This window comes from Lissotriton vulgaris, chromosome 1_1 (genome assembly GCF_964263255.1).
Source record: "Lissotriton vulgaris chromosome 1_1, aLisVul1.2, whole genome shotgun sequence".
Lineage (NCBI taxonomy): Eukaryota > Metazoa > Chordata > Amphibia > Caudata > Salamandridae > Lissotriton > Lissotriton vulgaris.
The window spans coordinates 233544363-233569201 of NC_141685.1; the positions used below are offsets into that span (position 1 = coordinate 233544363).

Below are 24839 nucleotides of genomic sequence, written 5' to 3' on the forward strand. Positions count from 1 at the left end.
TGTTTAATCTGCATAACATGAAAAAAGTAACCTTACTGCGTTCCACACTTTATTTGAAGTCCAATTGCCCATAACAGTGTTCAGTTCACTCCTAACTTATGCCTTACCTCCACTTATGGGATGTTTTACAGTTCAGGTTGGCCTGTTTACTACTCGAATATGAGTGATATTGCGGTGTGTTCATCTAGACTCATACCCTAGCTAATCTTGAAGTTAAATTTCCCACCAATGAGAAACCAAGGGAGATACCATTTTTGATAGTTATTGCATGTCTAATGCAAGAATAATCACCAGATTATGAGAGTCCAGCAAAAATTACTCATTTTCGCCCAACGTGGGGCTGGAACCCACTACCCTGAGATTAAGAGTCTCATGCTCTACCGACTGAGCTAGCCGGGCTCCTACTTCAAGATGGTATGCAGACTAATCATTTTTTATGAAGGAAATCCATTCCTGGACAATTTTTGGGAGTTATTGCAGGTCTAATGCAAGATTAATCTCCATATTATGAGAGTCAATGCAATATTCAGGCAAAAATTACTCGTTTTCGCCCAACGTGGGGCTCGAACCCACGACCCTGAGATTAAGAGTCTCATGCTCTACCGACTGAGCTAGCCGGGATCCCTCCTTAAGAAAGTATGCAGACCAATCCCTTTTTGTGAAGAAAATCAAATCCTGGATATTCCTCTACTCTTGTTTTGCATGGAAAGCCAGATTTATACATCCTTCAGAGGATAGAGTGTCAAAAAAAATAAGAGAAAATGAAAATGGAAGTTGTGAGAACTTCATTTTGAGATTGCATAAGAATTCAAATTCCTCTCACATGCTAAAGAATACCTGAACCCTTTTGATTAAACCACTTTAGTTGTTATAATGAGACCATATTTGAAAGCCATCTGTGATTTTTCTGTTCTTACTCTGCAATGACCTTGGCAATGACAAGTTAAAAATAAAATGTATGCAAATTTTATAATGGGGAATGCAAGCATCGATCCCGCTACCTCTCGCATGCTAAGCAAGCGCTTTACTATTTGAGCTAATTCCCCTGTGTGTTTAATCTGCATAACATGAAACAAGTTACCTCACTGCCTTCCACACTTTATTTGAAGTCCAATTGCCCATAACAGTGTTCAGTTCACTCCTAACTTATGCCTTACCTCCACTTATGGGATGTTTTACAGTTCAGGTTGGCCTGTTTACTACTCGAATATGAGTGATATTGCGGTGTGTTCATCTAGACTCATACCCTAGCTAATCTTGAAGTTAAATTTCCCACCAATGAGAAACCAAGGGAGATACCATTTTTGATATATATTGCACGTCTAATGTAAGAATAATCACCAGATTATGAGAGTCCAGCAAAAATTACTCATTTTCGCCCAACGTGGGGCTCGAACCCACAACCCTGAGATTAAGAGTCTCATGCTCTACCGACTGAGCTAGCCGGGCTCCCACTTCAAGATGGTATGCAGACTAATCATTTCTTATGAAGGAAATCCATTCCTGGACAATTTTTGGGAGTTATTGCAGGTCTAATGCAACATTAATCTCCATATTATGAGAGTCAATGCAATATTCAGGCAAAAATTACTCGTTTTCACCCACCGTGGGGCTCAAACCCACGACCCTGAGATTAAGAGTCTCATGCTCTACCGACTGAGCTAGCCGGGCTCCCTCCTTAAGACAGTATGCAGACCAATCCCTTTTTGTGAAAAAAATCAAATCCTGGATATTCCTCTACTCTTGTTTTGCAAGGAAAGCCAGATTTATACATCCTTCAGAGGACAGAGTGTCAAAAAAAATAAGAGAAAATGAAAACGGAAGTTGTGAGAACTTCATTTTGAGATTGCATAAGAATTCAAATTCCTCTCACATGCTAAAGAATACCTGAACCCTTTTGATTAAACCACTTTAGTTGTTATAATGAGACCACATTTGAAAGCCATCTGTGATTTTTCTGTTCTTACTCTGCAATGACCATGGGCAATGACAAGTTAAAAATAAAATGTATGCAAATTTTATAATGGAGAATGCGGGCATCGATCCCACTACCTCTTGCATGCTAAGCGAGCGCTCTACCATTTGAGCTAATTCCCCTGTGTGTTTAATCTGCATAACATGAAAAAGTAACCTTACTGCCTTCCGCACTTTATTTGAAGTCCAATTGCCCATAACAGTGTTAAGTTCACTCCTAATTTATGCCTTACCTCCACTTATGGGATGTTTTACAGTTCAGGTTGGCCTGTTTACTACTCGAATATGAGTGATATTGCGGTGTGTTCATCTAGACTCATACCCCAGCTAATCTTGAAGTTAAATTTCCCACCAATGAGAAACCAAGGGAGATACCATTTCTGATAGTTATTGCATGTCTTATGCAAGAATATTCACCAGATTATGAGAGTCAATGCAATAATCCAGCAAAAATTACTCATTTTCGCCCAACGTGGGGCTCGAACCCACGACCCTGAGATTAAGAGTCTCATGCTCTACCGACTGAGCTAACCGGGATCCCTCCTTAAGAAAGTATGCAGACCAATCCCTTTTTGTGAAGAAAATCAAATCCTGGATATTCCTCTACTCTTGTTTTGCATGGAAAGCCAGATTTATACATCCTTCAGAGGACAGAGTGTCAAAAAAAATAAGAGAAAATGAAAATGGAAGTTGTGAGAACTTCATTTTGAGATTGCATAAGAATTCAAATTCCTCTCACATGCTAAAGAATACCTGAACCCTTTTGATTAAACCACTTTAGTTGTTATAATGAGACCATATTTGAAAGCCATCTGTGATTTTTCTGTTCTTACTCTGCAATGACCTTGGCAATGACAAGTTAAAAATAAAATGTATGCAAATTTTATAATGGGGAATGCAAGCATCGATCCCGCTACCTCTCGCATGCTAAGCAAGCGCTTTACTATTTGAGCTAATTCCCCTGTGTGTTTAATCTGCATAACATGAAAAAAGTAACTTTACTGCGTTCCACACTTTATTTGAAGTCCAATTGCCCATAACAGTGTTCAGTTCACTCCTAACTTATGCCTTACCTCCACTTATGGGATGTTTTACAGTTCAGGTTGGCCTGTTTACTACTCGAATATGAGTGATATTGCGGTGTGTTCATCTAGACTCATACCCTAGCTAATCTTGAAGTTAAATTTCCCACCAATGAGAAACCAAGGGAGATACAATTTTTGATAGTTATTGCATGTCTAATGCAAGAATAATCACCAGATTATGAGAGTCCAGCAAAAATTACTCATTTTCACCCAACGTGGGGCTGGAACCCACTACCCTGAGATTAAGAGTCTCATGCTCTACCGACTGAGCTAGCCGGGCTCCTACTTCAAGATGGTATGCAGACTAATCATTTTTTATGAAGGAAATCCATATCTGGACAATTTTTGGGAGTTATTGCAGGTCTAATGCAAGATTAATCTCCATATTATGAGAGTCAATGCAATATTCAGGCAAAAATTACTCGTTTTCGCCCAACGTGGGGCTCGAACCCACGACCCTGAGATTAAGAGTCTCATGCTCTACCGACTGAGCTAGCCGGGATCCCTCCGAAAGAAAGTATGCAGACCAATCCCTTTTTGTGAAGAAAATCAAATCCTGGATATTCCTCTACTCTTGTTTTGCATGGAAAGCCAGATTTATACATCCTTCAGAGGACAGAGTGTCAAAAAAAATAAGAGAAAATGAAAATGGAAGTTGTGAGAACTTCATTTTGAGATTGCATAAGAATTCAAATTCCTCTCACATGCTAAAGAATACCTGAACCCTTTTGATTAAACCACTTTAGTTGTTATAATGAGACCATATTTGAAAGCCATCTGTGATTTTTCTGTTCTTACTCTGCAATGACCTTGGCAATGACAAGTTAAAAATAAAATGTATGCAAATTTTATAATGGGGAATGCAAGCATCGATCCCGCTACCTCTCGCATGCTAAGCAAGCGCCTTACTATTTGAGCTAATTCCCCTGTGTGTTTAATCTGCATAACATGAAAAAAGTAACCTTACTGCGTTCCACACTTTATTTGAAGTCCAATTGCCCATAACAGTGTTCAGTTCACTCCTAACTTATGCCTTACCTCCACTTATGGGATGTTTTACAGTTCAGGTTGGCCTGTTTACTACTCGAATATGAGTGATATTGCGGTGTGTTCATCTAGACTCTTACCCTAGCTAATCTTGAAGTTAAATTTCCCACCAATGAGAAACCAAGGGAGATACCATTTTTGATAGTTATTGCACGTCTAATGTAAGAATAATCACCAGATTATGAGAGTCCAGCAAAAATTACTCATTTTCTCCCAACGTGGGGCTCGAACCCACAACCCTGAGATTAAGAGTCTCATGCTCTACCAACTGAGCTAGCCGGGCTCCCACTTCAAGATGGTATGCAGACTAATCATTTCTTATGAAGGAAATCCATTCCTGGACAATTTTTGGGAGTTATTGCAGGTCTAATGCAAGATTAATCTCCATATTATGAGAGTCAATGCAATATTCAGGCAAAAATTACTCGTTTTCACCCACCGTGGGGCTCAAACCCACGACCCTGAGATTAAGAGTCTCATGCTCTACCGACTGAGCTAGCCGGGCTCCTTCCTTAAGACACTATGCAGACCAATCCCTTTTTGTGAAAAAAATCAAATCCTGGATATTCCTCTACTCTTGTTTTGCAAGGAAAGCCAGATTTATACATCCTTCAGAGGACAGAGTGTCAAAGAAAATAAGAGAAAATGAAAATGGAAGTTGTGAGAACTTCATTTTGAGATTGCATAAGAATTCAAATTCCTCTCACATGCTAAAGAATACCTGAACCCTTTTGATTAAACCACTTTAGTTGTTATAATGAGACCATATTTGAAAGCCATCTGTGATTTTTCTGTTCTTACTCTGCAATGACCTTGGCAATGACAAGTTAAAAATAAAATGTATGCAAATTTTATAATGGGGAATGCAAGCATCGATCCCGCTACCTCTCGCATGCTAAGCAAGCGCTTTACTATTTGAGCTAATTCCCCTGTGTGTTTAATCTGCATAACATGAAAAAAGTAACCTTACTGCGTTCCACACTTTATTTGAAGTCCAATTGCCCATAACAGTGTTCAGTTCACTCCTAACTTATGCCTTACCTCCACTTATGGGATGTTTTACAGTTCAGGTTGGCCTGTTTACTACTCGAATATGAGTGATATTGCGGTGTGTTCATCTAGACTCATACCCTAGCTAATCTTGAAGTTAAATTTCCCACCAATGAGAAACCAAGGGAGATACCATTTTTGATAGTTATTGCATGTCTAATGCAAGAATAATCACCAGATTATGAGAGTCCAGCAAAAATTACTCATTTTCGCCCAACGTGGGGCTGGAACCCACTACCCTGAGATTAAGAGTCTCATGCTCTACCGACTGAGCTAGCCGGGCTCCTACTTCAAGATGGTATGCAGACTAATCATTTTTTATGAAGGAAATCCATTCCTGGACAATTTTTGGGAGTTATTGCAGGTCTAATGCAAGATTAATCTCCATATTATGAGAGTCAATGCAATATTCAGGCAAAAATTACTCGTTTTCGCCCAACGTGGGGCTCGAACCCACGACCCTGAGATTAAGAGTCTCATGCTCTACCGACTGAGCTAGCCGGGATCCCTCCTTAAGAAAGTATGCAGACCAATCCCTTTTTGTGAAGAAAATCAAATCCTGGATATTCCTCTACTCTTGTTTTGCATGGAAAGCCAGATTTATACATCCTTCAGAGGATAGAGTGTCAAAAAAAATAAGAGAAAATGAAAATGGAAGTTGTGAGAACTTCATTTTGAGATTGCATAAGAATTCAAATTCCTCTCACATGCTAAAGAATACCTGAACCCTTTTGATTAAACCACTTTAGTTGTTATAATGAGACCATATTTGAAAGCCATCTGTGATTTTTCTGTTCTTACTCTGCAATGACCTTGGCAATGACAAGTTAAAAATAAAATGTATGCAAATTTTATAATGGGGAATGCAAGCATCGATCCCGCTACCTCTCGCATGCTAAGCAAGCGCTTTACTATTTGAGCTAATTCCCCTGTGTGTTTAATCTGCATAACATGAAACAAGTTACCTCACTGCCTTCCACACTTTATTTGAAGTCCAATTGCCCATAACAGTGTTCAGTTCACTCCTAACTTATGCCTTACCTCCACTTATGGGATGTTTTACAGTTCAGGTTGGCCTGTTTACTACTCGAATATGAGTGATATTGCGGTGTGTTCATCTAGACTCATACCCTAGCTAATCTTGAAGTTAAATTTCCCACCAATGAGAAACCAAGGGAGATACCATTTTTGATAGTTATTGCACGTCTAATGTAAGAATAATCACCAGATTATGAGAGTCCAGCAAAAATTACTCATTTTCGCCCAACGTGGGGCTCGAACCCACAACCCTGAGATTAAGAGTCTCATGCTCTACCGACTGAGCTAGCCGGGCTCCCACTTCAAGATGGTATGCAGACTAATCATTTCTTATGAAGGAAATCCATTCCTGGACAATTTTTGGGAGTTATTGCAGGTCTAATGCAACATTAATCTCCATATTATGAGAGTCAATGCAATATTCAGGCAAAAATTACTCGTTTTCACCCACCGTGGGGCTCAAACCCACGACCCTGAGATTAAGAGTCTCATGCTCTACCGACTGAGCTAGCCGGGCTCCCTCCTTAAGACAGTATGCAGACCAATCCCTTTTTGTGAAAAAAATCAAATCCTGGATATTCCTCTACTCTTGTTTTGCAAGGAAAGCCAGATTTATACATCCTTCAGAGGACAGAGTGTCAAAAAAAATAAGAGAAAATGAAAACGGAAGTTGTGAGAACTTCATTTTGAGATTGCATAAGAATTCAAATTCCTCTCACATGCTAAAGAATACCTGAACCCTTTTGATTAAACCACTTTAGTTGTTATAATGAGACCATATTTGAAAGCCATCTGTGATTTTTCTGTTCTTACTCTGCAATGACCTTGGCAATGACAAGTTAAAAATAAAATGTATGCAAATTTTATAATGGAGAATGCGGGCATCGATCCCGCTACCTCTCGCATGCTAAGCGAGCGCTCTACCATTTGAGATAATTCCCCTGTGTGTTTAATCTGCATAACATGAAAAAAGTAACCTCACTGCCTTCCACACTTTATTTGAAGTCCAATTGCCCATAACAGTGTTCAGTTCACTCCTAACTTATGCCTTACCTCCACTTATAGGATGTTTTACAGTTCAGGTTGGCCTGTTTACTACTCGAATATGAGTGATATTGTGGTGTGTTCATCTAGACTCATACCCTACCTAATCTTGAAGTTAAATTTCCCACCAATGAGAAACCAAGGGAGATACCATTTTTGATAGTTATTGCATGTCTACTGCAAGAATAATCACCAGATTATGAGAGTCCAGCAAAAATTACTCATTTTCGCCCAACGTGGGGCTCGAACCCACGACCGTGAGATTAAGAGTCTCATGCTCTACCGACTGAGCTAGCCGGGCTCCCACTTCAAGATGGTATGCAGACTAATCATTTTTTATGAAGGAAATCCATTCCTGGACAATTTTTGGGAGTTATTGCAGGTCTAATGCAAGATTAATCTCCATATTATGAGAGTCAATGCAATATTCAGGCAAAAATTACTTGTTTTCGCCCAACGTGGGGCTCGAACCCACGACCCTGAGATTAAGAGTCTCATGCTCTACCGACTGAGCTAGCTGGGCTCCCTCCTTAAGACAGTATGCAGACTAATCTCTTTTTGTGAAGAAAATCAAATCCTGGATATTCCTCTACTCTTGTTTTGCAAGGAAAGCCAGATTTATACATCCTTCAGAGGACAGAGTGTCAAAAAAATAAGAGAAAATAAAAATGGAAGTTGTGAGAACTTCATTTTGAGATTGCATAAGAATTCAAATTCCTCTCACCTGCTAAAGAATACCTGAACCCTTTTGATTAAACCACTTTAGTTGTTATAATGAGACCATATTTGAAAGCCATCTGTGATTTTTCTGTTCTTACTCTGCAATGACCTTGGCAATGACAAGTTAAAAATAAAATGTATGCAAATTTTATAATGGAGAATGCGGGCATCGATCCCGCTACCTCTCGCATGCTAAGCGAGCGCTCTACCATTTGAGCTAATTCCCCTGTGTGTTTAATCTGCATAACATGAAAAAAGTAACCTTACTGCCTTCCGCACTTTATTTGAAGTCCAATTGCCCATAACAGTGTTAAATTCACTCCTAATTTATGCCTTACCTCCACTTATGGGATGTTTTACAGTTCAGGTTGGCCTGTTTACTACTCGAATATGAGTGATATTGCGGTGTGTTCATCTAGACTCATACCCCAGCTAATCTTGAAGTTAAATTTCCCACCAATGAGAAACCAAGGGAGATACCATTTCTGATAGTTATTGCATGTCTAATGCAAGAATATTCACCAGATTATGAGAGTCAATGCAATAATCCAGCAAAAATTACTCATTTTCGCCCAACGTGGGGCTCAAACCCACAACCCTGAGATTAAGAGTCTCATGCTCTACCGACTGAGCTAGCCGGGATACCTCCTTAAGAAAGTATGCAGACCAATCCCTTTTTGTGAAGAAAATCAAATCCTGGATATTCCTCTACTCTTGTTTTGAATGGAAAGCCAGATTTATACATCCTTCAGAGGACAGAGTGTCAAAAAAAATAAGAGAAAATGAAAATGGAAGTTGTGAGAACTTCATTTTGAGATTGCATAAGAATTCAAATTCCTCTCACATGCTAAAGAATACCTGAACCCTTTTGATTAAACCACTTTAGTTGTTATAATGAGACCATATTTGAAAGCCATCTGTGATTTTTCTGTTCTTACTCTGCAATGACCTTGGCAATGACAAGTTAAAAATAAAATGTATGCAAATTTTATAATGGAGAATGCAAGCATCGATCCCGCTACCTCTAGCATGCTAAGCGAGCGCTTTACTATTGGAGCTAATTCCCCTGTGTGTTTAATCTGCATAACATGAAAAAAGTAACCTTACTGCGTTCCACACTTTATTTGAAGTCCAATTGCCCATAACAGTGTTCAGTTCACTCCTAACTTATGCCTTACCTCCACTTATGGGATGTTTTACAGTTCAGGTTGGCCTGTTTACTACTCGAATATGAGTGATATTGCGGTGTGTTCATCTAGACTCATACCCTAGCTAATCTTGAAGTTAAATTTCCCACCAATGAGAAACCAAGGGAGATACCATTTTTGATAGTTATTGCATGTCTAATGCAAGAATAATCACCAGATTATGAGAGTCCAGCAAAAATTACTCATTTTCGCCCAACGTGGGGCTTGAACTCACAACCCTGAGATTAAGAGTCTCATGCTCTACCGACTGAGCTAGCCGGACTCCCACTTCAAGATGGTATGCAGACTAATCATTTTTTATGAAGGAAATCCATTCCTGGACAATTTTTGGGAGTTATTGCAGGTCTAATGCAAGATTAATCTCCATATTATGAGAGTCAATGCAATATTCAGGCAAAAATTACTCGTTTTCGCCCAACGTGGGGCTCGAACCCACGACCCTGAGATTAAGAGTCTCATGCTCTACCGACTGAGCTATCCGGGCTCCCTCTTTAAGACAGTATGCAGACCAATCCCTTTTTGTGAAGAAAATCAAATCCTGGATATTCCTCTACTCTTGTTTTGCAGGGAAAGCCAGATTTATACATCCTTCAGAGGACAGAGTGTCAAAAAAAATAAGAGAAAATAAAAATGGAAGTTGTGAGAACTTCATTTTGAGATTGCATAAGAATTCAAATTCCTCTCACATGCTAAAGAATACCTGAACCCTTTTGATTAAACCACTTTAGTTGTTATAATGAGACCATATTTGAAAGCCATCTGTGATTTTTCTGTTCTTACTCTGCAATGACCTTGGCAATGACAAGTTAAAAATAAAATGTATGCAAATTTTATAATGGGGAATGCAAGCATCGATCCCGCTACCTCTCACATGCTAAGCAAGCGCTTTACTATTTGAGCTAATTCCCCTGTGTGTTTAATCTGCATAACATGAAAAAAGTAACCTTACTGCGTTCCACACTTTATTTGAAGTCCAATTGCCCATAACAGTGTTCAGTTCACTCCTAACTTATGCCTTACCTCCACTTATGGGATGTTTTACAGTTCAGGTTGGCCTGTTTACTACTCGAATATGAGTGATATTGCGGTGTGTTCATCTAGACTCATACCCTAGCTAATCTTGAAGTTAAATTTCCCACCAATGAGAAACCAAGGGAGATACCATTTTTGATAGTTATTGCACGTCTAATGCAAGAATAATCACCAGATTATGAGAGTCCAGCAAAAATTACTCATTTTCGCCTAACGTGGGGCTCGAACCCACAACCCTGAGATTAAGAGTCTCATGCTCTACCGACTGAGCTAGCCGGGCTCCCACTTCAAGATGGTATGCAGACTAATCATTTTTTATTGACGGAAATCCATTCCTGGACAATTTTTGGGAGTTATTGCAGGTCTAATGCAAGATTAATCTCCATATTATGAGAGTCAATGCAATATTCAGGCAAAAATTACTCGTTTTCGCCCAACGTGGGGCTCGAACCCACGACCCTGAGATTAAGAGTCTCATGCTCTACCGACTGAGCTAGCCGGGCTCCCTCCTTAAGACAGTATGCAGACCAATCCCTTTTTGTGAAGAAAATCAAATCCTGGATATTCCTCTACTCTTGTTTTGCATGGAAAGCCAGATTTATACATCCTTCAGAGGACAGAGTGTCAAAAAAATAAGAGAAAATGAAAACGGAAGTTGTGAGAACTTCATTTTGAGATTGCATAAGAATTCAAATTCCTCTCACATGCTAAAGAATACCTGAACCCTTTTGATTAAACCACTTTAGTTGTTATAATGAGACCATATTTGAAAGCCATCTGTGATTTTTCTGTTCTTACTCTGCAATGACCTTGGCAATGACAAGTTAAAAATAAAATGTATGCAAATTTTATAATGGGGAATGCAAGCATCGATCCCGCTACCTCTCGCATGCTAAGCGAGCGCTCTACCATTTGAGCTAATTCCCCTGTGTGTTTAATCTGCATAACATGAAAAAAGTAACCTCACTGCCTTCCACACTTTATTTGAAGTCCAATTGCCCATAACAGTGTTCAGTTCACTCCTAACTTATGCCTTACCTCCACTTATGGGATGTTTTACAGTTCAGGTTGGCCTGTTTACTACTCGAATATGAGTAATATTGCGGTGTGTTCATCTAGACTCATACCCCAGCTAATCTTGAAGTTAAATTTCCCACCAATGAGAAACCAAGGGAGATACCATTTCTGATAGTTATTGCATGTCTAATGCAAGAATATTCACCAGATTATGAGAGTCAATGCAATAATCCAGCAAAAATTACTCATTTTCGCCCAACGTGGGGCTCAAACCCACAACCCTGAGATTAAGAGTCTCATGCTCTACCGACTGAGCTAGCCGGGATCCCTCCTTAAGAAAGTATGCAGACCAATCCCTTTTTGTGAAGAAAATCTAATCCTGGATATTCCTCTACTCTTGTTTTGCATGGAAAGCCAGATTTATACATCCTTCAGAGGACAGAGTGTCAAAAAAAATAAGAGAAAATGAAAATGGAAGTTGTGAGAACTTCATTTTGAGATTGCATAAGAATTCAAATTCCTCTCACATGCTAAAGAATACCTGAACCCTTTTGATTAAACCACTTTAGTTGTTATAATGAGACCATATTTGAAAGCCATCTGTGATTTTTCTGTTCTTACTCTGCAATGACCTTGGCAATGACAAGTTAAAAATAAAATGTATGCAAATTTTATAATGGAGAATGCAAGCATCGATCCCGCTACCTCTAGCATGCTAAGCGAGCGCTTTACTATTTGAGCTAGTTCCCCTGTTTGTTTAATCTGCATAACATGAAAAAAGTAACCTTACTGCGTTCCACACTTTATTTGAAGTCCAATTGCCCATAACAGTGTTCAGTTCACTCCTAACTTATGCCTTACCTCCACTTATGGGATGTTTTACAGTTCAGGTTGGCCTGTTTACTACTCGAATATGAGTGATATTGCGGTGTGTTCATCTAGACTCATACCCTAGCTAATCTTGAAGTTAAATTTCCCACCAATGAGAAACCAAGGGAGATACCCTTTTTGATAGTTATTGCATGTCTAATGCAAGAATAATCACCAGATTATGAGAGTCCAGCAAAAATTACTCATTTTCGACCAACGTGGGGCTCGAACCCACAACCCTGAGATTAAGAGTCTCATGCTCTACCGACTGAGCTAGCCGGGCTCCCACTTCAAGATGGTATGCAGACTAATAATTTTTTATGAAGGAAATCCATTCCTGGACAATTTTTGGGAGTTATTGCAGGTCTAATGCAAGATTAATCTCCATATTATGAGAGTCAATGCAATATTCAGGCAAAAATTACTCGTTTTCACCCACCGTGGGGCTCAAACCCACGACCCTGAGATTAAGAGTCTCATGCTCTACCGACTGAGCTAGCCGGGCTCCCTCCTTAAGACAGTATGCAGACCAATCCCTTTTTGTGAAAAAAAATCAAATCCTGGATATTCCTCTACTCTTGTTTTGCATGGAAAGCCAGATTTATACATCCTTCAGAGGACAGAGTGTCAAAAAAATAAGAGAAAATGAAAACGGAAGTTGTGAGAACTTCATTTTGAGATTGCATAAGAATTCAAATTCCTCTCACATGCTAAAGAATACCTGAACCCTTTTGATTAAACCACTTTAGTTGTTATAATGAGACCATATTTGAAAGCCATCTGTGATTTTTCTGTTCTTACTCTGCAATGACCTTGGCAATGACAAGTTAAAAATAAAATGTATGCAAATTTTATAATGGGGAATGCAAGCATCGATCCCGCTACCTCTCGCATGCTAAGCGAGCGCTCTACCATTTGAGCTAATTCCCCTGTGTGTTTAATCTGCATAACATGAAAAAAGTAACCTCACTGCCTTCCACACTTTATTTGAAGTCCAATTGCCCATAAAAGTGTTCAGTTCACTCCTAACTTATGCCTTACCTCCACTTATGGGATGTTTTACAGTTCAGGTTGGCCTGTTTACTACTCGAATATGAGTAATATTGCGGTGTGTTCATCTAGACTCATACCCCAGCTAATCTTGAAGTTAAATTTCCCACCAATGAGAAACCAAGGGAGATACCATTTCTGATAGTTATTGCATGTCTAATGCAAGAATATTCACCAGATTATGAGAGTCAATGCAATAATCCAGCAAAAATTACTCATTTTCGCCCAACGTGGGGCTCAAACCCACAACCCTGAGATTAAGAGTCTCATGCTCTACCGACTGAGCTAGCCGGGATCCCTCCTTAAGAAAGTATGCAGACCAATCCCTTTTTGTGAAGAAAATCTAATCCTGGATATTCCTCTACTCTTGTTTTGCATGGAAAGCCAGATTTATACATCCTTCAGAGGACAGAGTGTCAAAAAAAATAAGAGAAAATGAAAATGGAAGTTGTGAGAACTTCATTTTGAGATTGCATAAGAATTCAAATTCCTCTCACATGCTAAAGAATACCTGAACCCTTTTGATTAAACCACTTTAGTTGTTATAATGAGACCATATTTGAAAGCCATCTGTGATTTTTCTGTTCTTACTCTGCAATGACCTTGGCAATGACAAGTTAAAAATAAAATGTATGCAAATTTTATAATGGAGAATGCAAGCATCGATCCCGCTACCTCTAGCATGCTAAGCGAGCGCTTTACTATTTGAGCTAGTTCCCCTGTGTGTTTAATCTGCATAACATGAAAAAAGTAACCTTACTGCGTTCCACACTTTATTTGAAGTCCAATTGCCCATAACAGTGTTCAGTTCACTCCTAACTTATGCCTTACCTCCACTTATGGGATGTTTTACAGTTCAGGTTGGCCTGTTTACTACTCGAATATGAGTGATATTGCGGTGTGTTCATCTAGACTCATACCCTAGCTAATCTTGAAGTTAAATTTCCCACCAATGAGAAACCAAGGGAGATACCATTTTTGATAGTTATTGCATGTCTAATGCAAGAATAATCACCAGATTATGAGAGTCCAGCAAAAATTACTCATTTTCGACCAACGTGGGGCTCGAACCCACAACCCTGAGATTAAGAGTCTCATGCTCTACCGACTGAGCTAGCCGGGCTCCCACTTCAAGATGGTATGCAGACTAATCATTTTTTATGAAGGAAATCCATTCCTGGACAATTTTTGGGAGTTATTGCAGGTCTAATGCAAGATTAATCTCCATATTATGAGAGTCAATGCAATATTCAGGCAAAAATTACTCGTTTTCACCCACCGTGGGGCTCAAACCCACGACCCTGAGATTAAGAGTCTCATGCTCTACCGACTGAGCTAGCCGGGCTCCCTCCTTAAGACAGTATGCAGACCAATCCCTTTTTGTGAAAAAAAATCAAATCCTGGATATTCCTCTACTCTTGTTTTGCATGGAAAGCCAGATTTATACATCCTTCAGAGGACAGAGTGTCAAAAAAATAAGAGAAAATGAAAACGGAAGTTGTGAGAACTTCATTTTGAGATTGCATAAGAATTCAAATTCCTCTCACATGCTAAAGAATACCTGAACCCTTTTGATTAAACCACTTTAGTTGTTATAATGAGACCATATTTGAAAGCCATCTGTGATTTTTCTGTTCTTACTCTGCAATGACCTTGGCAATGACAAGTTAAAAATAAAATGTATGCAAATTTTATAATGGGGAATGCAAGCATCGATCCCGCTACCTCTCGCATGCTAAGCGAGCGCTCTACCATTTGAGCTAATTCCCCTGTGTGTTTAATCTGCATAACATGAAAAAAGTAACCTCACTGCCTTCCACACTTTATTTGAAGTCCAATTGCCCATAACAGTGTTCAGTTCACTCCTAACTTATGCCTTACCTCCACTTATGGGATGTTTTACAGTTCAGGTTGGCCTGTTTACTACTCGAATATGAGTAATATTGCGGTGTGTTCATCTAGACTCATACCCCAGCTAATCTTGAAGTTAAATTTCCCACCAATGAGAAACCAAGGGAGATACCATTTCTGATAGTTATTGCATGTCTAATGCAAGAATATTCACCAGATTATGAGAGTCAATGCAATAATCCAGCAAAAATTACTCATTTTCGCCCAACGTGGGGCTCAAACCCACAACCCTGAGATTAAGAGTCTCATGCTCTACCGACTGAGCTAGCCGGGATCCCTCCTTAAGAAAGTATGCAGACCAATCCCTTTTTGTGAAGAAAATCTAATCCTGGATATTCCTCTACTCTTGTTTTGCATGGAAAGCCAGATTTATACATACTTCAGAGGACAGAGTGTCAAAAAAAATAAGAGAAAATGAAAATGGAAGTTGTGAGAACTTCATTTTGAGATTGCATAAGAATTCAAATTCCTCTCACATGCTAAAGAATACCTGAACCCTTTTGATTAAACCACTTTAGTTGTTATAATGAGACCATATTTGAAAGCCATCTGTGATTTTTCTGTTCTTACTCTGCAATGACCTTGGCAATGACAAGTTAAAAATAAAATGTATGCAAATTTTATAATGGAGAATGCAAGCATCGATCCCGCTACCTCTAGCATGCTAAGCGAGCGCTTTACTATTTGAGCTAGTTCCCCTGTGTGTTTAATCTGCATAACATGAAAAAAGTAACCTTACTGCGTTCCACACTTTATTTGAAGTCCAATTGCCCATAACAGTGTTCAGTTCACTCCTAACTTATGCCTTACCTCCACTTATGGGATGTTTTACAGTTCAGGTTGGCCTGTTTACTACTCGAATATGAGTGATATTGCGGTGTGTTCATCTAGACTCATACCCTAGCTAATCTTGAAGTTAAATTTCCCACCAATGAGAAACCAAGGGAGATACCATTTTTGATAGTTATTGCATGTCTAATGCAAGAATAATCACCAGATTATGAGAGTCCAGCAAAAATTACTCATTTTCGACCAACATGGGGCTCGAACCCACAACCCTGAGATTAAGAGTCTCATGCTCTACCGACTGAGCTAGCCGGGCTCCCACTTCAAGATGGTATGCAGACTAATCATTTTTTATGAAGGAAATCCATTCCTGGACAATTTTTGGGAGTTATTGCAGGTCTAATGCAAGATTAATCTCCATATTATGAGAGTCAATGCAATATTCAGGCAAAAATTACTCGTTTTCGCCCAACGTGGGGCTCGAACCCACGACCCTGAGATTAAGAGTTTCATGCTCTACCGACTGAGCTAGCCGGGCTCCCTCCTTAAGACAGTATGCAGACCAATCCCTTTTTGTGAAGAAAATCAAATCCTGGATATTCCTCTACTCTTGTTTTGCAAGGAAAGCCAGATTTATACATCCTTCGGAGGACAGAGTGTCAAAAAAAATAAGAGAAAATAAAAATGGAAGTTGTGAGAACTTCATTTTGAGATTGCATAAGAATTCAAATTCCTCTCACATGCTAAAGAATACCTGAACCCTTTTGATTAAACCACTTTAGTTGTTATAATGAGACCATATTTGAAAGCCATCTGTGATTTTTCTGTTCTTACTCTGCAATGACCTTGGCAATGACAAGTTAAAAATAAAATGTATGCAAATTTTATAATGGGGAATGCAAGCATCGATCCCGCTAACTCTCGCATGCTAAGCAAGCACTTTACTATTTGAGCTAATTCCCCTGTGTGTTTAATCTGCATAACATGAAAAAAGTAACCTTACTGCGTTCCACACTTTATTTGAAGTCCAATTGCCCATAACAGTGTTCAGTTCACTCCTAACTTATGCCTTACCTCCACTTATGGGATGTTTTACAGTTCAGGTTGGCCTGTTTACTACTCGAATATGAGTGATATTGCGGTGTGTTCATCTAGACTCATACCCTAGCTAGTCTTGAAGTTAAATTTCCCACCAATGAGAAACCAAGGGAGATACCATTTTTGATAGTTATTGCACGTCTAATGCAAGAATAATCACCAGATTATGAGAGTCCAGCAAAAATTACTCATTTTCGACCAACGTGGGGCTCGAACCCACAACCCTGAGATTAAGAGTCTCATGCTCTACCGACTGAGCTAGCCGGGCTCCCACTTCAAGATGGTATGCAGACTAATCATTTTTTATGAAGGAAATCCATTCCTGGACAATTTTGGGGAGTTATTGCAGGTCTAATGCAAGATTAATCTCCATATTATGAGAGTCAATGCAATATTCAGGCAAAAATTACTCGTTTTCACCCACCGTGGGGCTCAAACCCACGACCCTGAGATTAAGAGTCTCATGCTCTACCGACTGAGCTAGCCGGGCTCCCTCCTTAAGACAGTATGCAGACCAATCCCTTTTTGTGAAAAAAAATCAAATCCTGGATATTCCTCTACTCTTGTTTTGCATGGAAAGCCAGATTTATACATCCTTCAGAGGACAGAGTGTCAAAAAAATAAGAGAAAATGAAAACGGAAGTTGTGAGAACTTCATTTTGAGATTGCATAAGAATTCAAATTCCTCTCACATGCTAAAGAATACCTGAACCCTTTTGATTAAACCACTTTAGTTGTTATAATGAGACCATATTTGAAAGCCATCTGTGATTTTTCTGTTCTTACTCTGCAATGACCTTGGCAATGACAAGTTAAAAATAAAATGTATGCAAATTTTATAATGGGGAATGCAAGCATCGATCCCGCTACCTCTCGCATGCTAAGCGAGCGCTCTACCATTTGAGCTAATTCCCCTGTGTGTTTAATCTGCATAACATGAAAAAAGTAACCTCACTGCCTTCCACACTTTATTTGAAGTCCAATTGCCCATAACAGTGTTCAGTTCACTCCTAACTTATGCCTTACCTCCACTTATGGGATGTTTTACAGTTCAGGTTGGCCTGTTTACTACTCGAATATGAGTAATATTGCGGTGTGTTCATCTAGACTCATACCCCAGCTAATCTTGAAGTTAAATTTCCCACCAATGAGAAACCAAGGGAGATACCATTTCTGATAGTTATTGCATGTCTAATGCAAGAATATTCACCAGATTATGAGAGTCAATGCAATAATCCAGCAAAAATTACTCATTTTCGCCCAACGTGGGGCTCAAACCCACAACCCTGAGATTAAGAGTCTCATGCTCTACCGACTGAGCTAGCCGGGATCCCTCCTTAAGAAAGTATGCAGACCAATCCCTTTTTGTGAAGAAAATCTAATCCTGGATATTCCTCTACTCTTGTTTTGCATGGAAAGCCAGATTTATACATCCTTCAGAGGACAGAGTGTCAAAAAAATAAGAGAAAATGAAAATGGAAGTTGTGAGAACTTCATTTTGAGATTGCATAAGAATTCAAATTCCTCTCACATGCTAAAGAATACCTGAACCCTTTTGATTAAATCACTTTAGTTGTTATAATGAGACCATATTTGAAAGCCATCTGTGATTTTTCTGTTCTTACTCTGCAATGACCTTGGCAATGACAAGTTAAAAATAAAATGTATGCAAATTTTATAATGGAGAATGCAAGCATCGATCCCGCTACCTCTAGCATGCTAAGCGAGCGCTTTACTATTTGAGCTAGTTCCCCTGTGTGTTTAATCTGCATAACATGAAAAAAGTAACCTTACTGCGTTCCACACTTTATTTGAAGTCCAATTGCCCATAACAGTGTTCAGTTCACTCCTAACTTATGCCTTACCTCCACTTATGGGATGTTTTACAGTTCAGGTTGGCCTGTTTACTACTCGAATATGAGTGATATTGCGGTGTGTTCATCTAGACTCATACCCTAGCTAATCTTGAAGTTAAATTTCCCACCAATGAGAAACCAAGGGAGATACCATTTTTGATAGTTATTGCATGTCTAATGCAAGAATAATCACCAGATTATGAGAGTCCAGCAAAAATTACTCATTTTCGACCAACGTGGGGCTCGAACCCACAACCCTGAGATTAAGAGTCTCATGCTCTACCGACTGAGCTAGCCGGGCTCCCACTTCAAGATGGTATGCAGACTAATCATTTTTTATGAAGGAAATCCATTCCTGGACAATTTTTGGGAGTTATTGCAGGTCTAATGCAAGATTAATCTCCATATTATGAGAGTCAATGCAATATTCAGGCAAAAATTACTCGTTTTCGCCCAACGTGGGGCTCGAACCCACGACCCTGAGATTAAGAGTCTCATGCTCTACCGACTGAGCTAGCCGGGCTCCCTCCTTAAGACAGTATGCAGACCAATCCCTTTTTGTGAAGAAAATCAAATCCTGGATATTCCTCTACTCTTGTTTTGCAGGGAAAGCCAGATTTATACATCCTTCAGAGGACAGAGTATCAAAAAAAATAAGAGAAAATAAAAATGGAAGTTGTGAGAACTTCATTTTGAGATTGCATAAGAATTCAAATTCCTCTCACATGCTAAAGAATACCTGAACCCTTTTGATTAAACCACTTTAGTTGTTATAATGAGACCATATTTGAAAGCCATCTGTGATTTTTCTGTTCTTACTCTGCAATGACCTTGGCAATGACAAGTTAAAAATAAAATGTATGCAAATTTTATAATGGGGAATGCAAGCATCGATCCCGCTAACTCTCGCATGCTAAGCAAGCGCTTTACTATTTGAGCTAATTCCCCTGTGTGTTTAATCTGCATAACATGAAAAAAGTAACCTTACTGCGTTCCACACTTTATTTGAAGTCCAATTGCCCATAACAGTGTTCAGTTCACTCCTAACTTATGCCTTACCTCCACTTATGGGATGTTTTACAGTTCAGGTTGGCCTGTTTACTACTCGAATATGAGTGATATTGCGGTGTGTTCATCTAGACTCATACCCTAGCTAGTCTTGAAGTTAAATTTCCCACCAATGAGAAACCAAGGGAGATACCATTTTTGATAGTTATTGCACGTCTAATGCAAGAATAATCACCAGATTATGAGAGTCCAGCAAAAATTACTCTTTTCCGCCCAACGTGGGGCTCGAACCCACAACCCTGAGATTAGGAGTCTCATGCTCTACCGACTGAGCTAGCCGGGCTCCCACTTCAAGATGGTATGCAGACTAATCATTTTTTATGAAGGAAATCCATTCCTGGACAATTTTTGGGAGTTATTGCAGGTCTAATGCAAGATTAATCTCCATATTATGAGAGTCAATGCAATATTCAGGCAAAAATTACTCGTTTTCGCCCAACGTGGGGCTCGAACCCACAACCCTGAGATTAAGAGTCTCATGCTCTACCGACTGAGCTAGCCGGGATCCCTCCTTAAGAAAGTATGCAGACCAATCCCTTTTTGTGAAGAAAATCAAATCCTGGATATTCCTCTACTCTTGTTTTGCATGGAAAGCCAGATTTATACATCCTTCAGAGGACAGAGTGTCAAAAAAAATAAGAGAAAATGAAAACGGAAGTTGTGAGAACTTCATTTTGAGATTGCATAAGAATTCAAATTCCTCTCACATGCTAAAGAATACCTGAACCCTTTTGATTAAACCACTTTAGTTGTTATAATGAGACCATATTTGAAAGCCATCTGTGATTTTTCTGTTCTTACTCTGCAATGACCTTGGCAATGACAAGTTAAAAATAAAATGTATGCAAATTTTATAATGGGGAATGCAAGCATCGATCCCGCTACCTCTCGCATGCTAAGCAAGCGCTTTACTATTTGAGCTAATTCCCCTGTGTGTTTAATCTGCATAACATGAAAAAAGTAACCTTACTGCGTTCCACACTTTATTTGAAGTCCAATTGCCCATAATAGTGTTCAGTTCACTCCTAACTTATGCCTTACCTCCACTTATGGGATGTTTTACAGTTCAGGTTGGCCTGTTAACTACTTGAATATGAGTGATATTGCGGTGTGTTCATCTAGACTCATACCCTAGCTAATCTTGAAGTTAAATTTCCCACCAATGAGAAACCAAGGGAGATACCATTTTTGATAGTTATTGCACGTCTAATGCAAGAATAATCACCAGATTATGAGAGTCCAGCAAAAATTACTCATTTTCGCCCAACGTGGGGCTCGAACCCACAACCCTGAGATTAAGAGTCTCATGCTCTACCGACTGAGCTAGCCGGGCTCCCACTTCAAGATGGTATGCAGACTAATCATTTTTATGAAGGAAATCCATTCCTGGACAATTTTTGGGAGTTATTGCAGGTCTAATTCAAGATTAATTTCCATATTATGAGAGTCAATGCAATATTCAGGCAAAAATTTCTCGTTTTCGCCCAACGTGGGGCTCGAACCCACGACCCTGAGATTAAGAGTCTCATGCTCTACCGACTGAGCTAGCCGGGCTCCCTCCTTAAGACAGTATGCAGACCAATCCCTTTTTGTGAAAAAAATCAAATCCTGGATATTCCTCTACTCTTGTTTTGCAAGGAAAGCCAGATTTATACATCCTTCAGAGGACAGAGTGTCAAAAAAAATAAGAGAAAATGAAAATGGAAGTTGTGAGAACTTCATTTTGAGATTGCATAAGAATTCAAATTCCTCTCACATGCTAAAGAATACCTGAACCCTTTTGATTAAACCACTTTAGTTGTTATAATGAGACCATATTTGAAAGCCATCTGTGATTTTTCTGTTCTTACTCTGCAATGACCATGGGCAATGACAAGTTAAAAATAAAATGTATGCAAATTTTATAATGGAGAATGCGGGCATCGATCCCGCTACCTCTGGCATGCTAAGCGAGCGCCCTACCATTTGAGCTAATTCACCTGTGTGTTTAATCTGCATAACATGAAACAAGTTACCTCACTGCCTTCCACACTTTATTTGAAGTCCAATTGCCCATAACAGTGTTCAGTTCACTCCTAACTTATGCCTTACCTCCACTTATGGGATGTTTTACAGTTCAGGTTGGCCTGTTTACTACTTGAATATGAGTGATATTGTGGTGTGTTCATCTAGACTCATACCCTACCTAATCTTGAAGTTAAATTTCCCACCAATGAGAAACCAAGGGAGATACCATTTTTGATAGTTATTGCATGTCTAATGCAAGAATAATCACCAGATTATGAGAGTCCAGCAAATATTACTAATTTTCGCCCAACGTGGAGCTCGAACCCACGACCCTGAGATTAATGATGTAAATATATAATTTACCGTCTTAATTTCTATGCAGGTAAGTACTTAATCAATAAACTCAAATCGGAAAGAAAAAAACAGAGTCCGTGGTGTTAGAGTTCTTAGGGGTTTTATTCCTCAAAAGGAATGGTCAGGACCAGTATATCATGTTCTTCCCACCACAGGGGTGGAAGAAGGGATAGAGCGCGCCACATTTTATTGACAGTACATAGCTTATATACTTAATTCAAGTCATAGAAAACAGTACAGTAGGCGTAACAGCTGAGAGAAGACAAGATAACAGTATCCACGTGTTACTAGTACGTAATCAGAAGGCGTGGACTAGGCGTGAATTTGAGGTGTGTGCTAGAAACGTCACCAAGTAGGTGTCACTAAACAGGAAAGTTGCAATGTCAGCAGAAATCGGAAGCTTGGGTGCGCGCGCAGCTGCATGACGTGTGATTGACGTGAAACTGGAGGGTGCAGGGGGCTTGACATTTACACTGACGGAAAGAGACAGAAGTCTGGCATGTCAGATCAACTTGTACTTCTATCATATCTGATATCTGATGTTTGGGAACCATATTATCTGGACGGGAAAGGTCTCTGGGGCAGAAGCTATTCTATACTGACTGTGAGTGCGTGTATAAGCGCCTGGGTGTCTGCATGAGAAGTATGGGGCATGGGGCCTTCCACGGGAGCATGGTAACAGAGGCTATGAATTACTTGCACGGAGACAGGTTGGCTCTTTGCTCTGCAGATGAGGGGGATGTTTACTGAAACTAGTAGGCAGGAATGTATTTTCGAGGAGCGGAACAGATAACTCGAAGGTTATAGTCAGTCTTGGCAGGCAGCAGGCTGAGCTGAGCGCGGTGGGCCGCGCTGGAAGTAAGTCAGAGTTCACGGGTACAGAGGCAGCCTGGGCTGAGGTTTTCGGAGTCAGAAGCCAGAAAAATGGCTCGATGGCAGAAATTCAGGGCCTACTTTGCCAGAGCTGAAAAACGTGTAAGGTACACTACAAAAAGACGTTGGCATAGCATACTTAGGAACGGACTATTTAACCCATTCAGGGTGGGTCTGAAAGAGGACATGTTAACGTTGGACGCAAATGTATTTGCATCTTCATAGCTGGCACAGGAGGGAAGTTACATGCACTTTAAGCTAGTACATGGAGACGGTGGGGTACGCGCTAGGGAACACAACTTGACCATAGAATTTATATTTCCTCATTCCCTCCTTGTTCCCTACGGACCCTTCATGATATATCGATCCTCATGAATCGATCAGTTTGTTCTTGTAACATCATTTGCTCTTCTTTCTTTCTTTTACGTCTTGAAAGGAAACTGGAATGTTCAATACATGAAGTGGCACACAGTCCACAAATCGCTGGCCCACACTGTAAGCACAGGCAGCAACTGAATACTAGGACTAGGCCAATGCCTAGGAAGGATAGGATCTTCCATCCCCAAGCGGTTAACGTTGTCCAGAACCAACCGGACCAAGTCCAGGTGCCTGGATTCTGATGTATCTGATTTGCAATTTTATGGAGACGTGTAATAGCTTGATATACAGATGGTGCGTTTTGTGGAATGAAAACACAGCAGCTTGACCCGATGACCTTACAGGCTCCACCTCTATCTGCCAAGATGACGTCAATAACAAGACGATTCTGAAGGACAACAACCCGCATGGCGGACTGCTCTTCGGTTAAGTTACCTAAGGTGGAGGCAGTTTCATTCACTACTGCTTCAAGTGTTCTAGTTAATCTGCGTATTAGTTTACTATTTTGGACAGGGCCTAAAAAGAAAAAGAATCCTTTATTAAAATCGGTGTATTGCTCCCATGCCGTTTCAGTATAGGCGACAAGTGAGATATCTCTTCTGAGTCTATTCTTAACTATGTTTGTATTTCTGTGATAATCAGGAGGAGCTAGAAAAACAGGTGGCAGAAGGAATGCAATGTAACAGGTACCATCCCAGTCGGGAGGTAGGCGTATGTATGCGGTATGACCACAAACAAAATAGGAATGACTGATAGCTTTAAAGGACGATTTACCATGATCACTGAATTCGACCACAGTAGTACATTTACTATGACCTAAGTGTACTGAACCTTTCTTCCGAACACATAATTCACCAGTGACGGGTAATACTGACATAGCGGGCAGAACTGGTGCGGCGTCGGATTCAACAGTGAGAATCATAAGGCTAATTGTGTAATTACCTAATCCATATACTTCATTTTCGAGATCAGTTCCTATTCTAATGGGGAGTCCCTCCTTATCCGGGGAACAGACATCGAGCAGGACCAAGTTCAAGTTTCCCCAAACCCAGCCCCCATCGAAAACAACAATATCAGGATCTAAGGAATTAATTATTTTAAACCATGCACCACAGGAGCCATTGTGAGTGAACGGGTACGGAAAGAGGGGCAGAGCTCCCTTGTAATTCTGGTAGGGAGGGAGTCTGCCACATATCCAGCAGTTTGTAGCATTATTAGTCTGATGGGAATGATGTAGCATACTAATGAATGTGTTGTTGCGCAGCGCAAGTCTGTAAGAAAGTTCATGTGGAGGTAACTCACTAAAAGTGTGTTCAGCAGAGACATTGTAAGCAGATTGTTCATGCTTGAAAATAGGGTAATAGACAGGGAGA

The 24839-nt window shown here is 39.8% G+C and overlaps 6 non-coding genes across 6 annotated transcripts; all 6 read right to left on the bottom strand.

Moving 5' to 3' along the window:
- Nucleotides 1–7688: 7688 nt before the first annotated feature.
- On the bottom strand, nucleotides 7689–7761 carry TRNAK-CUU (transfer RNA lysine (anticodon CUU)). The gene has a single exon. It is a non-coding gene; the product is annotated as a tRNA-Lys (tRNA).
- A 351-nt stretch (nucleotides 7762–8112) lies between these two features.
- TRNAA-AGC (transfer RNA alanine (anticodon AGC)) lies at nucleotides 8113–8185 on the bottom strand. Its single transcript has one exon. It is a non-coding gene; the product is annotated as a tRNA-Ala (tRNA).
- Nucleotides 8186–10628: 2443 nt separating this feature from the next.
- On the bottom strand, nucleotides 10629–10701 carry TRNAK-CUU (transfer RNA lysine (anticodon CUU)). The gene has a single exon. It is a non-coding gene; the product is annotated as a tRNA-Lys (tRNA).
- An 8535-nt stretch (nucleotides 10702–19236) lies between these two features.
- TRNAK-CUU (transfer RNA lysine (anticodon CUU)) lies at nucleotides 19237–19309 on the bottom strand. Its single transcript has one exon. It is a non-coding gene; the product is annotated as a tRNA-Lys (tRNA).
- Nucleotides 19310–20064: 755 nt separating this feature from the next.
- Nucleotides 20065–20137, bottom strand: TRNAR-CCU (transfer RNA arginine (anticodon CCU)). Its single transcript has one exon. It is a non-coding gene; the product is annotated as a tRNA-Arg (tRNA).
- A 1198-nt stretch (nucleotides 20138–21335) lies between these two features.
- TRNAK-CUU (transfer RNA lysine (anticodon CUU)) lies at nucleotides 21336–21408 on the bottom strand. The gene has a single exon. It is a non-coding gene; the product is annotated as a tRNA-Lys (tRNA).
- Between the last annotated feature and the right edge of the window lie 3431 nt (nucleotides 21409–24839).